The sequence below is a fragment of the Xiphophorus hellerii genome, chromosome 13, assembly GCF_003331165.1.
Source record: "Xiphophorus hellerii strain 12219 chromosome 13, Xiphophorus_hellerii-4.1, whole genome shotgun sequence".
NCBI lineage: Eukaryota > Metazoa > Chordata > Actinopteri > Cyprinodontiformes > Poeciliidae > Xiphophorus > Xiphophorus hellerii.
In genome coordinates this window covers 2,901,943-2,916,820 of record NC_045684.1, presented here as the reverse complement: position 1 = coordinate 2,916,820, position 14,878 = coordinate 2,901,943, and the positions used below count along the sequence as shown (strand labels likewise).

Sequence of the window (14,878 nt, the reverse complement as noted above, 5' to 3'; positions counted from 1 at the left end):
TTGGGATTGATAGGTTTATTTTGTCACAACCTGCAAAGAACCAGCCAGAGACAGAGATTAGGTTTCTTTTGATTTCTTTTCTGCAGAATAGGAGAATTGAGAACAGACGCGACGAATCGCTGTCAAACACTGTCCGGACTCAATTCTACCAGTTCTTTCTTTGCATTTCTCTTTATTGTATAGAAAAAGGAGGTTGGGCTTCTCTTCACACAGTCACACAGAGAATTGACCAACCGTCTTTACATTCTGGAACCTCTCATGGACATGCCCTTATAAGGGCATGTGGCTGACCACAACTAATCAGTTACATATGGAACTAATAACACATGAATGTTTTAACGTTTTTAGCTTCTAAGCAAACATCCTAAACAAAGTTAATAACATACTACAAAAGAAAGAGAAGTTAAGTAAATATAAAAAGAAGAATAATATGAGAGTAATAATATAAAAGAATAATATGAAAAGAATAATATGAAAACATAACTTGTAAAATAAACTCATGAGTAAATGAACAGGAGGATAACTTTCCTAACATTTCCCACCTGTTTTTCATATTAAGCATGAAAAGTCTAACACAGACATCAGGAATACATCACTTGCTGGCACATTTTCAATGCATCCATCATAACGTTAGACATCAGGGTGCCCCTCAGTGATAGAGGCAACAAGTTGATATTGATATAGAACATGTCCAACAGTTTTGGCTATCAGAGATTTTAGACATGGGATTATGCAGGCAGTAAAAATACAAAACAAGAAAAGAATAATAAGAAGAGGCATCATTAATTTCAACAGCAGGTGCCACCATGGTCCAGATATGAACCAAGAAAGGAAATCTCCTTGTGAGGGAACAGCATCCTGTAACATGGCTTGTTGCAGATTCTTTAAGGCAGACATGGCTTCAGCAATATGAGTTTCATTAGCATCAGAAATATAAGTACAACAAGATGTTCCTATCATTACACACACACCACCCTGACTAGCTGTAAGTATGTCTAACACCATCCTGTTTTGGAGAACCATCAGTCGCATTTCACTAAGTTGTTGATTCTGTCCTCTCTCAATGTCCATGGTAATATTTACCAGGGTCTTCATTCTGTAATCCAAAGTTTCAATCATCAGCATAGATTTTGCTACTCCAACCCATGGAAAAATTGACAGTCCCCATTTCCCAGCAGTACTCCAATGTTTGTGTTCTTTGGGAACATTTGAACCCCAGATAGGATCATGTGGCTGGAAAACAATTTCTGAATTTCTCCGCCGTCGCAGGTGATGAGAGTGTACTGCTGCAGTAGATACAATGATGGTATGATCAGAGACAAACACAGGAGCACAAGTACCTGACCAGTTCATGGGTAGCGATGCATAGATATTACTTCCTCCACACAGAAACCAACCACCCTCAGTGGGATAATTTCCTCGAGGTGTCCACATGGGACATGGAATAAGAGTCCCATCAGCACTTGGACAAACGGAGCTAGGAAATAAATCAGTGATATTTTGCTGGCATCCAGGTACATGGCCTACCCGAACAGTCCAGTTTCCTGGTGGAGAATGGATACAGACCGGATGTTTTGTCCCTGGCATCGTGACAGCTTTCATCCGTGATGGGTATCCAGTAACATTACTGTAGGTGAAGATAGGCGTCACGCCAGTGCACACTCTTTTCATCAGGATGTCACCATCTGAAGTGTTGACTGGAGTCGCTGGCATGAAACGTAAAGCACAAGAGGCAAAACAGACAGCTTGGGACCTGTTCATGGGACTGACATACAGAGTAGGTTTTCTGGTAGACTTTGGCATCACCGAGCAGACGTAGCAGTTGGTCATATTCCGTTCTTTGGCCAACATCTCCACATAAGTCTGCCATATGTTGTCATGGTGATGGTCTGGAAGGTGTCCTAGCCAGATCTTCATAGCAGTGGTATGGACAAATCTTCTCCCCAGATGGATTAGTGAGGTTGGACTGAAAAAACAGGACACGCACACAGCAGCCACAGCACAAAAGAGGCCCCATCTCCATGAGGACCCCATCTTTGCTCAGTTACAGAGATGTTAGAGTTTACCTAGGACTCTATGGAACAGGGATGTGATGAGTTCTTCTGCTGACGTTGAGATGTGTGACCCTATATAGCCACACCCCTTTGTAGTCAGATCTTCCCCACTGCCCCCACCTAGGTCTCCAACACTCTCTGCAACTTACAGTGGCTGAGGTGAATCCAGGATGGTCTCTCAGCGATCTTTACTGCAGTGGGAGTGGTCAAAAGCACTTGAAACGGTCCCTCCCACCGTGGGCAGGCCCAGTTCTGTCTCTTAATGGCCTTGATGAAAACCCAATCGCCTGGTTTCACCACCTGGAGGTCCTGTGAAGACAAAGGTTCTTCTGGCAGTGAATTTGCATTTGACACTTCTTTAGACTGTAACATTTCTTTCATGTAATCAGCTAAAGTTTTTTCACTGTCATCTGGTGGTGGTGTGGTGTCTTTAAATAAAGGAAGCTTAAAAGCTCTGCCGTGTACTATTTCAAAAGGAGTTAAACCATTCCCAGTGGGCACAATTCTCATGTACATTTTCACTAAATCCAGACACTCTGGCCATGGCCTTTTGGTTTCTTCCATACATTTTTTGAGTCTGGATTTAACAGTAGAATTTGCTCTTTCAATTAACCCAGCGCTTTGGGGATGGTATGAACAGTGATTTTTTAATGTTATCTGCAATCTGTCTGCCATTAACCGAATGACTTGATTCACAAAATGTGGACCATTGTCACTGTAGATTTTCTGTGGGATGCCATGAGTTGGAATGATAGTTCTGCATATTGCTTTAGCTACAGTTAGGGCATCCGCATGTTTTGATGGGACAATTTCAACCCATTTAGAAAAAGCATCAATCATCACTAAGCAATATTTATAGGGACCACTTTGAGAAAGTTCAATGAAATCCATATGCATAGTCTCAAATGGGTATTGTGGCTTAGGAAATTGACCCCTCTTTGGTCGAACATTTCCTTGTGGATTATGTCTTACACAGATTGTACATGCTCTACAGAAAGTTTTAGCATATACATTAAACCCAAACACTGAAAAATGCTGCTGAATTATGTGAACCATCCCACCTGTGGACACATGGCAACAACTATGAGTCAGAATTGCTGCAGCATTAAAAAGACTTTTAGGAAGAATAGGTTTGTTGTTAAGCATATAAAGGCCTGTTGTGTTCCTAACAGCACCCTTACTGAACCATGAGCGTTGTTCAGCACGGTGAGCAGCTTGTTGGTGTGACAGGAGAATTTCTAGATCAATAAGAAGTTCCTGTGATGTCGCATGATATATCTCTGACACACCAAAAGCGCCTGTAGCAGCTAGCTTAGCCGTGTTATCTGCATAACGATTACCAGTAGACACAAAATCAGTCCCTTTAGTGTGAGCAACACATTTGAGAAGGGCCAACTTAGATGGTAAAAGTATGGCCTGAAGCAGCGATAACAGAAGCTTAGCATGTGTAACAGATTTGCCAGTACTAGTAGTCATACCCCTGCGTTCCCATTGTTTAGCAAAAAAGAAAACTGTAGAAAATGCATATTGACTATCAGTATAAATAGTGACATCTTGACCTTTAGCCAACTCGCAAGCCCTGGTCAAAGCAACTAGTTCAGCAGCCTGGGCTGAATGATGAGCTTTGATCTGTTTGGCTTCAACTACTTCACCAGCAGAGGTCACCACTGCGTAACCTGTTTGAGTCTCCCCTTTGTAATTTTTGGAACAAGATCCATCCACAAACCATACATTGCCAGTTTTTAATGGCACATCAGACAAATCTGGACGAGGTAATTGTAATTTTTCAGTTTCAAACACACAGTCATGTGGAACACCATCTGTAGCAGTTGGAACAAGAGTAGCAGGATTAAGAACAGTACATCTCTGAATTGTTAAATGAGGCTGAGAAAGCAAAAGTGCTGTGTAGGAGAGCTGTCGAGCAGGTGACAGAAAAGACATTTTTGCCTGCAACAACAGCACATCTACAGCATGAGGAACTAATAAATTTAGTGGGTGATATAAGACCACTTCTGCTGAACTTTCTACCGCTAGAGCAGCTGAGCATACAGCTTGTAGACATAAAGGAAGTGCAGATGCGACTGAGTCTAGCCGTTTGGAATAATATGCGATAGGTTTTAATTTTCCTCCATGAGACTGTAACAGGACTGAACACATAAACCCATTTTTACAATCAACAGTTTGAACGAATGGCTTCCTGTAATCAGGTAGCGCAAGAACTGTGGATGAGATAAGCTCTGTTTTCAAATCTGTGAACTGTTTTTCAGCTTCAGGTGTCCATGTTATCACCTCAGACATGGCCATAGGAGTCTCATAAATGAGATTAAGTAGCAGTTGTGTTTTTTCTGCAAACTGTGGGATCCAGGCTCTGCAATAATTACAGAGGCCTAGAAAAGCCATCATCTGTTTTTTTGTTACAGGTTTTGGAGCATTCGCTATTGCAGATTTACGCTCATCATGTATTTCCTTCCCATTTTCAGAAATCTGATGTCCCAAATAACGAACTTGTTGTTGAACCCACTGTAATTTTGATTTGCTAACTTTATTTCCAGTAGATGCAAGGTGATGTAAAAGTTGCAGAGAATCTGCTTTACATGCTGCTTTACTTTTAGATGCTATGAGAAGATCATCTACATATACCAGGATTTGACTACCATTTTGCGGAGTAAAACTTTCCAGACAAGTCATAACTGCTTGTGTGAAAATAGTTGGACTATCAGCAAAACCCTGTGGCAAACGCGTATAAGTATACTTTTTTCCTTCAAAAGTGAAAGCAAACCAGTATTGTGAGTCAGGATGTACTGGTATTGAGAAAAAAGCATTACTTAAATCGATCATGGTGAAAAATTTGCTTTCTGGGTCTAGGGAATTAAGCAACGTGTGTGGATCTGGAACGTTTGGGGCTCGAGTTTGGACTGCTGCATTTACAGCTCGGAGATCTTGGATCATCCGCCAATTTTTTCCATCAGCCTTTTGTACTGGAAAAATTGGAGTGTTACATGGTGAATCAAAACATGGTCTAATTATTCCAGCATCCAAAAGGTCCTGTACAACAGGTTTTATTCCTTCCTGTGCATCCGGTTTTAACGGGTATTGTTTTATTCTGGGCCTACACTGTGATTTTGGAGTAATAGTGACTGGTTCCACTATAGTAATTAATCCTACATCTGTTGGACCTGTGGACCATAATGAAGCAGGCAAAGTCTGTAGGTCATCCTCATCAGACTGCGATAGTAGGACTGTAGAATCTAGATTAAGTCAAGGAGAATCTGTAACTTTTGGTTCTGTATCGAAGAGAACTCTGTACGACATTCTCCAAAGCTGTGTACTCGGACTGTACATCCAGCCTAATTTTTGAGAACAAGGCAGAAAATCAGATGCCATTTCTGCTGCTTTTAAACGGGGACCTGTGTCTCTGCTTTGTGTGTCATCAGCTTTAAACAAAGACAGATGTGGGACCCCTGGTAGGCAATAAAGAGATAGCTGTTGTGTGGGCAGAAGCACAGAAGCTGCTGCAAATGAGTTTCCGTCAGTATATAAATACTGAGTAGTCACCAACATTGGTTCCTGCTTTAAGAATTTTTTTGCATATCTGTCATCTGTTGTTAAACACACATTCATGATAACTTCTAGTTCTGCTAACGGTGTTTCATCAACAGGGACAGACAGAGACTCTTTTGCTTTGATTAAGAGTTCACTTTTTTCACTTATCTGTTTAAGAAATGGCAGCTGCAGAGCATAATACATTGGTTTTTCAGTTACTGTGGCCATAACGTTTTCAACTCTTACAGCTTTCATTCCTCCCTTTGTAGGGAAAATTGCAATGCCTAATTTTCCCATCAAATCGCGCCCTAAGAGATTAATTGGGCAGCTAGGTGAAATTACAACAGGGGCGTGCAGCCTTTTTCCTGTCTGAGGATCACAGATGTCAATACAGCGTGACATCCACTCCTGTGAAGTTTGACCATTTGCTGATTTTACAAATATAGGAGTATTGGAGGATTTGAGTCCTACACTGTCTTTAACGCAAGTTTTACAAGCTCCAGAGTCACATAAGAAAGTCACAGGCTGACCATGGACAGTCAGAACAATATACGGCTTTTCTTTTAATGCATTTAATAGTTCCATTGTCCCATACACATTAACAACGTGAGTCTGAACTTCGTTTTTAACAGTTGATTCATCTAGTCACGCCTGATAAGGTCGTGAATTGCCCCTGCGACCTCTCCTCCTCCCCCTTTGGTGTGGCGCCTGTCTCTGATTAGGACATTCTTTTGACCAGTGATCTAGTGACCCACAAATCCAACACCCCTCCTCTATTTGTGGTATTCTATTTCTTAACTGAGACAACCCCCTAGACCGAGGGCCACCTCTATTTCCTTGAAAACCACCTCTATTTCCTTGAGGGGGTCGGGTGCTTTGAAATGAAAACACTTCCTCTGGGTCAGAGGTGGAATCTGCCCAGAAGATGTGTGCATCTCCCTTTGTTTTTGCATGTTTCTCTGCATGCCGTGCATACTCCATTAACTCATGAACGGTGGAGGTGTTAAATGCTACCAGATGTTTTCTAATCCATAAGAATTATAAATCCCTTCCATATCCATGATCCATTTATCAAGATCTTCTTTTGGAGAAGTTACACCTTCTACAGCTTTTCTGGCTTCTTCAAGAGACCACGGACGGAAAACTAGTATTGTAGGTTGTTTATTTTCCTCTCCCGGATTAGGATTTGCAACCTGAACCATCGGATATAACTCTTCTGATGGCTCAGACAGTGAAGGGTACAACTTTTGATATGAGCTAGAAGAACCCGGAGTTTTAGAAGAATTTTATGGAGGAGGATTTTCCATTTGTACATGGATTTTAGCAGTTATTGGGGTTGTTTTACTACGAGTAGATTGAGAGGGACCCAAAGTTTCCTCTTTTTTTCCTAGTTTTTCAGGCTGGCCTGTTGAAACCCCCCTTAATGCCTCTGGAGCGTCCTCCTTTGGGTCAAAGGCTGGGGGTGGGGTTTTTTGTGCACATACTTGAGCTCGAGGTTGAGTTTCATTATCTTCTGGTCTAACAAACAAAGCTTCGGTTTTTCGGCCTAATTTATTTTTAGCACGCGCATTATGTCTATTTTGTGCCTGGGTTAACCACTTACGTGCAACTACAAGTTCCTTTAATTTTTTCTGTTGTCTGGTACCAGTTTTTGAACTAACACTTGTTTCTAATTTACACACCACGTCCTTCCATTGTTCCACTTTCAATACACCATTTACTCCGTACTTTTTTTTCCATTTAGCGAGGTATTTTAAGTTACCTGGCTCCATCTCACACATAAACTTTTCATCCCCTTTAAGACTTTTCACCTTCCCATGTGAAGAACCCATTTTTTACAGTGTTTTCGTCCCGTTCTTTATGACACCTAGGGTGGACGCTACAGAACGGGGGATTGGAAGTGGGGTGGTGGTTAAATTCTTGTCGTGGTAATCCTCGCTTCGACTCAACTCAATAAATGATTTGAGTGGAGGATTCTTGCTACACATCCCCAACAAGGCCCACCACTTGCTTTCCCACTGTGTTTTTAAAGGTTTCACAGGTTTCTTTCCCTTCGTGTGTGTTTAATACTTTCCCTTATTTATTTTACATCAAACGGGGGACTGAAAACCACCCGGATACCACATTATTTACTTACTTGGCTGATTCCTGCTCTGTCTCGGTCCTGAGTCCCGTCAATCCGCCGTTGGCCGAAAGAGGTTGACCTAAGACACTGGCCCAGCGGGGAATTTACCCCCCGGGACTTTCAGGTTAAAGAACCTGACTGCCGGCAGTTTTCAGCGCGTCTTTCCTCCGTCTGTCAGCGGCGGGTATGTTGGGAATCCCGGACGAGCCCCCAAAAATGATAGGTTTATTTTGTCACAACCTGCAAAGAACCAGCCAGAGACAGAGATTAGGTTTCTTTTGATTTCTTTTCTGCAGAATAGGAGAATTGAGAACAGACGCGACGAATCGCTGTCAAACACTGTCCGGACTCAATTCTACCAGTTCTTTCTTTGCATTTCTCTTTATTGTATAGAAAAAGGAGGTTGGGCTTCTCTTCACACAGTCACACAGAGAATTGACCAACCGTCTTTACATTCTGGAACCTCTCATGGACATGCCCTTATAAGGGCATGTGGCTGACCACAACTAATCAGTTACATATGGAACTAATAACACATGAATGTTTTAACGTTTTTAGCTTCTAAGCAAACATCCTAAACAAAGTTAATAACATACTACAAAAGAAAGAGAAGTTAAGTAAATATAAAAAGAAGAATAATATGAGAGTAATAATATAAAAGAATAATATGAAAAGAATAATATGAAAACATAACTTGTAAAATAAACTCATGAGTAAATGAACAGGAGGATAACTTTCCTAACAGGGATCTTTACTGTGAAATATTTGGGAGGAATAAAAATGCATTTGTTGGGAAAAAACTTCCTGTACTGTCATGATGATGGAGCTTCTTAATAATAATTATAAACTTTATTTAAAAAGGGACTGTTTACCATTTGAAGCTCTGTACTTGTTTGTTACATCAGCTAATATGCACCTGCAGTCCCTTGTTACAAAAATAGATATACAATAATAGAGTAAAACAGAAAATATAACCTTACAGGTTACATTCTTGTCTAGCACTACACAGACAGATGCGCTCTCATACATTTAATAATTGCATATCTTATCACTTTTTAGCATATTTTTCAAGTTTGATTTAAAAAATCTCAGAGTTTAAGTGTTTATGAAGCAGAAAACTTTATAACAGCAGCTAGATTTATTTTAAACAATTGAGATAAAAGGTTCATTTTTGAAGAATCTCAAAGTTGAAGCTACTTTGTTTTTCCAACCTAAAACACAAAATGATGTAGTTGTGATTTTTAACCTGCTCTGATTAATCAAACGTGAAATATTTTAATGAAACAAAGGTGGAAATCTTCCAGGGCAATTTTTCACTTTATTTGAAATTGTTCTGCTCTAATCTGTTAAACAAAACTGAGACATTTCTTTAAAATAAACTGTTAACCAAGTTTAGTAGAATTAATGTGCTCTTAAAAAGTAAATGGATGTTTATAGCCATACTTTCTATGAAATTAAAATAATAAAGACAATATGATTATAAAAGAATAAAAATTCTCATGCTAAAAAATGACAAAAGTAAAAACTGGAGAACCACATTTGTGTCATTTTTGAACTGCGTATAAAATTATTCCCAGGGTGAAAAATGGACATTGATTTAGAGGCCTGGTCAGTTCTGACTGATCGGCTTCAGATGGAAAATCTAGAACAAAATCCTTGAGTCATGTTAATTTTATGGGAATTATTTGGAGGGGAAAAATGTTTTCTCCATTTAGTTTCTGTAATTCAATGTATTTTGCTGTCAAACAAGAAGCTTTTATCCACATCATTTATCCACATCCTGCTGAGTAAACAGGAAGATTTACTGCTCTGGCAAAGATGGAGACTAATGAGAGATTAGAAAAAAACATGGAAGATCAGCAACTTTATCCTGCGTGGTGGTGAACGTTCATCCAAATAGTTCTAAATAAGAGGGTCAAAGGGCACTGAACCAGCTGTGACGTCAGAGGAGGTTTCCTTCCCTCTCCTGGGTCGGAACCCGGAACGTCAGTCTGCTGAACCGCAGAGCTGCTGCTTCTTCTTCTAGCTCCGACGATTCTCTCCGAACTTCCCCGACCGCGCCCGAGCTCGAAGCCTCCACACGCCCGACATCTACCGAAATCTTCGTCTTCATCCGGATCTTCCGCTCGGTTCGAGTGTGCCGTGTTCGGGTTGGGGGAGGTGGGGAGGACTACATTTATGAAATAAAGGGAAAGAAGCGGTTTCCATCATTCCTGAGCCCCTCCCAGCCCTCTGATCACCGGACCGAGGCGTTTATAAAGGTAATTACCATCATCTGCTTATGAATTCATATTCCAGCAGTAGATTTGGTCTCCAACAGGGAGGCGGTGGGTTAAATCCTGCAGCTTTTCTTGGCTGCTTTTGGACTATTTGCTTGTGTTGAGCGGTTCAGGGCGTGTAAACCAGCAGCAGCAACATTTCTGGGAATCTTCCCTCAAGAAAAAATCACTTCAGACAAACATTCATGCGGAACTTTACATTTCTATAGAAATAGACATAAAAAGAAATAAAATTGATACAGAAACCCACGCAACGCTCACACAAAACCTCGTCAATTTCATTTAATTAGTCACTTTTTTTTCAATTAAACTAACTTTAAATCTTCCATTTGGTTTTAAAGTGATATAAATCCGTGTTTTTTCTCCACGTTTGGATTTTTCACGCGGCGGTGGGTTATCATGTATGTTCGGGGTTTACCCACGCACCCTCCACGGGGGTTTTCTGGTCCACCCTGCTGGAAGCGGTTACGCAATGCACTACGGCACTCATTCAATTTGCTGACTAAGATGCTTATTTGTCACATCGAACCGTCATTTAGAGCAGAATGTGAGCGAAGATGGATGAGTTTTACACCTCCGAGAGAAATAATGAACTAAATTACTGTTTATGTTCGCAAATTAGGTAGAAATTACAAACCTTATTGATTCTATTGTGTCTAATCTGTTGTGAAAGCTCCTGTTTTGGCTGATCCATGAAGCTGGATGTGCAAACCTTCAGCCAGCATGTGTCTCTTAGAAACTGAACATCCGAGTAGGAGGCGGAGGTGGAGGAGAGAGAGCATGCTTCACCCTGAACATTAAAAGATGCAATCTTGCATTCTTCATTCATGCCCTCCTCTCTTCCGCTCCCGTTTCCTCCATCTTCCATCTCCAGTCCAGATGCTGGTCACGACACACCCTGAGCTGCAGCCGCCGCTGCTGCTGCTGCTGCTGGTCTGGGCTTTATAAAGAGAACATGAACATGGAGGAAAAACATGAAAAAAGGAACAATTGGCTGAAAAGTATTAAAATCCCTGGAACTTCTCCACGTTTTGTTTTGTAATTTCATGAAATTGTGTTTAATATTTACTAAGAGAGAAAAATGGAAAGTAGGTCATAATTGTGAAGTTCAAGGAATATGATGTTTGCTTCTATTTTTGCTTTTATTTTTTATTTTTGCAGAGTGCGTTTAAATTTTAGCTCCACCCCAATCTATTTAACTGCCTTTCATATGTTTTTATTATTATCTTAAACTATGATTTTGTTGCTCTTTTTGCTTTGGAACAAAACTCAAACTGATCAGATAGACAGTGAGATCAGTTTTTAATTCATGGATTCTCATTTGGACTTTGACTAGGCCATTCTTAAAGGAGATTATGTTTTGATCTAGATCCAGTTTTATGTTTAGGTTTATTGTCCTGTTGGAAGGTGAAACTCTCCTCCAGGATTGTCCATCTTTTTCTGTTCCTGCTAAAAAAAATAGCAGAACATTTGGATTTCTGGAGATTTCTGGCCTCTACTAAATTATTGGATAATGTCTGAAGGTGAATGGTTTTATTTAGGTGCATCAGAGTAAAGGAAGCCGAAGCTGATATGCAAAAGAAACTTTGAAAGTCTACCTTTCTTTGTCCCAGCATCACATGACATCCCAATAAAATCAATGCTAAATTATGAATCTTTTTAAGGGAATCAGGATTTTTTCATCCTAACCTTTTTCTTTGAAAACCGGACAAAGAAATGAATCAGAGAACCATTTCCTGACCCTCCTTGATGCTTTTGGAACAACAGTGTAATAATTCTGCAAGACTGAAGCTAATCAGATTAGCTGCAACGATAGAAAGTGCTTAGCGCAAGGAGAAAGCATGTCAGAGCGTGAGTGGCTGTAGAGGATATTTAATATTAGTGGAGCTTATCAGTGAACCCAGAAACATCACACAGAGTGTCCTCTGAAGGACTCAGGAGGATAATTAACCCCAAAGGAGGGATTTAGGAGAATAAAGCCGGGTTTGAGGAGGAAGATAAGGAATAAAGACAGAGAGGAGCAGAGCGAGCTGACGCTGTAACGGCAGGCGCAGGAGGAGAGGCACTTGAACGCATCGTTCAGGATGGACTGATGAGATCAGACAGAAAGATGTGACCTCAGCGGCTCTCTGGACCAGGAGGCTGCTGAGGTCACACACACCTCTGATCAGGTCATACACACTGTAAACTGTAATGTTGTGTTTAATGGAAAAAGATGAGTTAAGTTATATTAACTTTAATCAAGGTTTTTCTATAGCAATCAATTAAACTAAGTCCTGTGTATGTTATAAAATTGACTCTACATCATGTTATAATTATTCTCTCATCACCAACATACCGGCAGTGTTGCCTTCATTCTTTCAGGCATGTTTGAGAAATCCTTGAATCTCCATGGCAACCATTCAGCTGTGCAAAATGCCTGGGTGGACCGAGCGCCACCACTCGACTCCTTCAGACTAGCCAGCAGCAATTAGCAAACACCTGGTGAAACTTAGAATATGCTCATTAAAGGAGCTGCTTCTCAGAGCAACGCTGGGAAAAACGTTGCTAAAGGGTCAATAGAGGAGCCATGTTGTAACGACGTCCTGAAGGCGGAGTTTCAGAAAGAGCAGGAGTTTCTTAAAGAGACAGGGGCCTAATTTCAAGGTGTTAAATATCAAAGTCAAATTTCTTTTTACTCATATTTGTTATATACAGAATTTTTATAACAACAGAAGTTAATGTAGTTACTTGATTGTGCTATAATGGTAATATTTCGATGGTACTGCCCCTTAAACTTTTTTTGATAGTTATGACAGTTGAGGGTCTTTTGATATGAAGGCAATTTAAAAATGAACTTAGTTAATTTGAGCTCATGTGAAGGGGTATGTGACCTGGGGATTGGCCAGCAAGATATCCCACAATGCATTGTGGTAATTAAACCACTTTTTTATTTGTCACAAAAATTTAAGATGCTTAAGGTGAAAATGTACGCAGTCAGTTCATCAAGAATGAGCCACGTTCACAGCTCTTATTAACTATTTTTACATTTCCATACATGAAACTGCACCATGACTGAGCTGTACATTAATTTTCATTTTGTTTTACTGAAATAAAAGTGAGCATATTATCGCTGCTCTGTATATTATCTGATAAAGTTTGAGTAGAGAATCAAATAAAAAGCAGGAGCTGGGAAATGTTTCAATCAAGTAATTTTATTTTTATATAAGTAGCTTCAAGTTAAAATATGTTCCTTCAGAAGGTTTTGGGGTTCAAAATGATTATGAGTTACAACATACACAGATTTATTGAAAATTGCAGAAGTGAATTCTACTTAAGCAGCTAATTTAATAAAAATTACAACATTTTGAGGCAATGAGTTTGCATATATTTCTTAAGTAAAGAGAACTAATGAGGTTTTGCAGTGCAGCAGGATGACAGGAGAACAATGGCCGTGCTTAGACTCCGGGTTTCAGATGGAAATCAAACCTGCGGCTGAAGGAAGTCCGGTTAAAGTGTCCAGGAGCTTCAGTGGAAAGTGCTGCTCATCTGGCTGTAATTAAATCAGAACCACTTGAACTCACATCCATCTTTATTTTCCTCCATGCTGCCTTGTGCAGCCGCTCGCTGGACCTCCTCCAGCTTTGTTTAAACCTCCTCTCTGACTTCCACTCACTACATGTCCAATTGCACATTTTCATAATCAGCATTGACTTCTCATTTTTCCGTCAGACATAAAAGTTTTCTTTGTCAGAAATGTCAAACTTTTGAATCACATCCTTTCAAGCTCCTCAGCATGAATGCTCTTACAGGCAGTAAGGTAATGGCTCCATGGAACATTAATGTGAAACGTATTCAACCTGCTTCACAGGGCGGCAATTACAGAAATAAGCCAAGATTGCTTTGTTGCACCAAAGTACTAAGAGGCTACTGAACAATATGAGCCTGTTCGTTCTGCAGAGACTCTCGAGAAAGCAGCTTTTAAAGCCTCTGCTGTGAAAAAATGCTTTTAAAAGACTTTTTATTGACATTTTCCACTGAACTCTCAAACCTTTACTGTGTTTTTCAAACTTTTGAGAGCGTGTCGGCTCTCAAAAAATATTCCACTCTCCATTTACTTTTATTATGACATTCAGGTAAAAACTCCCTTTTCTTTCTTCCAGGAGAAATGGGAAAATATGAGCTGAATAGCTGATCATCATTTGGGGTCAATACTTACAGTTTTACCAGAGTGTGGACAAAATAACAGGTTTGTCGAGCAGCTAGTAAAAAGTTCTAAGACTTCTAAAATGGAAAGCAAATGTTTGAAGGAGTGAGACGTCGAGGATCTGCTGGAATGAACATAGTTGAAAATATTATTTGTCATGTTCCGTGTTTTTCTGTGTGTTTATTTTGAGTTTCCTGAGTCTCCGTGTTGTCCTGTCTCCCCTTGATCGTTCCCAGGTGTGTCTTGTTTCTGTGATTACCCTCTGTGTATTTAATGCCACCTGTGTGTCTGCGTCTTTGTCGGGTCCTCGTCTCATTTTGGCGTCTGTCTGTGTTCTTCAGTTCATTCGTGTTCCCAGTTGCTACCTGTGTTGAGTCCTGGTTCTCTGCTCAGCAGAGCTGCCTGGGATTTGAACTTGTTGAATCTTCCTGGCTGTGTTATTTGGATTATTTATCATTAAACACCATCATACCTGGGTCTCCAAGCGTTCTGCGTCACCATCTACACTGCACTCCATGACATTATTATCTAAAGATGTAGGCTTATTTGTTATGTTTTTATGACTGGCAGCACAATTATTGCTACAATCCCTTTAAAATAAATTAAAATAAAACTTTCTTTTTTAAAATTATAATGTATTTTTTGGTAAAATCCTAGTTTCCAGGAAAATTCTATTGCAAATCCAGACATT

At 40.1% G+C, this 14,878-nt stretch overlaps 1 protein-coding gene and 1 long non-coding RNA gene across 3 annotated transcripts in view; one reads left to right on the top strand and one right to left on the bottom strand.

The window, feature by feature from the left end:
* Positions 1-9,020: 9,020 nt before the first annotated feature.
* On the bottom strand, positions 9,021-12,460 carry LOC116730749 (uncharacterized). Its single transcript, XR_004341402.1, has 2 exons — positions 9,992-12,460; positions 9,021-9,892 (listed from the first exon to the last, which is right to left on the bottom strand). It is a non-coding gene; the product is annotated as an uncharacterized LOC116730749 (long non-coding RNA).
* Positions 9,832-14,878, top strand: part of LOC116730747 (uncharacterized) — a 29,539-nt gene continuing 24,492 nt past the window's right edge. The window contains exon 1 of one of the 2 annotated variants that reach the window (XM_032580199.1): positions 9,832-9,983. The gene's annotated coding sequence lies outside the window, so the exon portion shown is untranslated. Of the gene's footprint in view, positions 9,984-12,670; positions 14,230-14,878 lie in introns of those variants that run through there. The other variant, XM_032580200.1, reaches the window with a different exon arrangement.